The sequence below is a fragment of the Maylandia zebra genome, linkage group LG22, assembly GCF_041146795.1.
Source record: "Maylandia zebra isolate NMK-2024a linkage group LG22, Mzebra_GT3a, whole genome shotgun sequence".
In the NCBI taxonomy this organism is placed as follows: Eukaryota; Metazoa; Chordata; class Actinopteri; order Cichliformes; family Cichlidae; genus Maylandia; species Maylandia zebra.
This window is the reverse complement of record NC_135187.1, coordinates 20,081-22,275: the sequence shown is the minus strand read 5'-3', so window position 1 is coordinate 22,275 and position 2,195 is coordinate 20,081.

Genomic DNA, 2,195 nt, shown 5'->3' with positions numbered 1-2,195 from the left:
CCAAAGAGTCTGTTTGCTTTTTTATAGAAGATAAACTGAACTCTGAACTGCAGGATGCAGCAAACCACACACTGCTGTAAATATTATGTTCAGCACTTACACATGTATTGATTTGCGTTTGTTTTTTTTTACTGATAGTACTGCTGTAAATATTACTATTATTACTTCATATTTTTACAAGCTCATTTATTTTATTTAGCAGCATGTTTCCCACTTAGCTGCATCACACCTACTCTGTCAGTGTTTGAACTGACCAGTTCAATTCAGTTTCATTTATACAAATCACAACAACAGCTCCTCAAGGTGCTAGGAGAGTGTCAATGGAAAACTGTACTGAGTAGTCAGTATAAGCTTTTAGTGATATAAGTTTATTGATGATAGAATACTGCATGATGACCTTTTCCTTGTTTAGAACTGATTGTTCTTTTCATTGCTCAGAACTGATTGTTCTTTATGAAACGTGTTCTGATATTTGTATCTGAATCTTTCCACAGCGATAGTAAGAAGTTGAACAAGCAGTTCTGACCTTGCACGCACACACACACACACACACACACACACACACACACACACACACCAAAGCACACAGACAGACACTGTGAGGTCTGTAGTGCAAAATTTGAATCTCAGAGCTTTGTATCTCTCTCTCTCTCTCTGTCTGTCTTTCTCTCTGTCACACACACACACACACACACACACACACACACACACACCAAAGCACACAGACAGACACTGTGAGGTCTGTAGTGCAAAATTTGAATCTCAGAGCTTTGTATCTCTCTCTCTCTCTCTCTCTCTGTCTGTCTTTCTCTCTGTCACACACACACACACACACACACACACACACACACACACACAAAGCACACAGACAGACACTGTGAGGTCTGTAGTGCAAAATTTGAATCTCAGAGCTTGGTGATTTGTCTCCCTCCAGTGGCCCACTGCAGGTATGATGAGGGTTAACGTATAGGTTAGGGGGTAATAGCCAGTAGTTGACGGAATAAAATGGAATAACTGGGAGAGTAAGTGTCGTAGAGGGATGAAAGTGGTATCTACAGGGGGGGCGGGGTTGGGGTCCTCTGGACACCCTGGTGAAGACCCCATGTCGATAGCACCAACGGTTCTGGACTTTGTGTAAATGGGTCAAAATTTGACGGAAGAAAAAGGTCAAAGTGGCAGATAGGAGTGTTCGATCGGGCTGATTAGGATGAGTGTTTGGGCCCCTCCTCCAACATTTTTAAAGAAATAAAATAAAAAAATGAATTGGTTTTGAAAAAAACCTTTTAGTTATTAAAGAAAAAAGAAATCAAATTAAATTATAATAGGCCAAATGAATACGAATTTGTGTGCCTATGTGGCGACGTTTCGACCTGTGAAGGTCTTCTTCAGGCCTAGGCACACACAGAAAAAATGAAAAACAGGCTTGCTCTCAGAGGTCTGCTCTGTCCGATGGTTTGGAGTGGAATGAGCAGAGTGCCTTCCCCTTCTATTTATACCCTCCCACTTTTTTTCAGTTCGAATTTAGTTTTAGAAAGCCAAATTAGTGTTTTTACCTTTTAGGATTTGGGTAAAGAGCAGGCCCGGCTATGCCGGAACCTGAGTGCACGGGCCATCACTGGGACTGGTGTTGGTGCCCCCTGTTCAAAAAATTACCCTAAGCGGGTGTAGTGCACTGTGGTGGGCCAATCGCGACGTTTCGGCTCAATTTAGCCTTCTTCAGGCTGGCCCACCCGCTCTTGTGTTCAGTTTTGCCACTCTGGGCCTTTTATACTCTTCTTTTTCATTTCTGTTTTTCTTAACTTTTTCTGTTTCTTAGTTTTTTTCTTGTTCTCAGTTTTTTCTGCTTTAGCTCTCCCTTTTTCTATCTTTTTCTGTTGTTCTTTGTTCTTTCTGTTTTTCTTTATTCTTTCTGTTCTTCTTTATTCTTTCTGTTGTTCTTTATTCTTTCTCTTTGTTTTTCTGTTGTTCTTTTCTTTATTCTTTCACATATTTCTTTAAATGGCACCCCCTACTCTTTAGACATCCCGTCCTATGTTCTGTATTTTTCTTTTATGGCACCCCCTTCCTGTAAATCCTTTCCTTTATGTACTCTGTCTTTTTTTCTGACCTTTCTTGTCTTTTTTTCTCTTAGTTTAGGTTTTTAGGGCTCCATTAGGGTTAGGGCTAGAAGGGGAGGGGGGAGGGGGGCAAAGGGT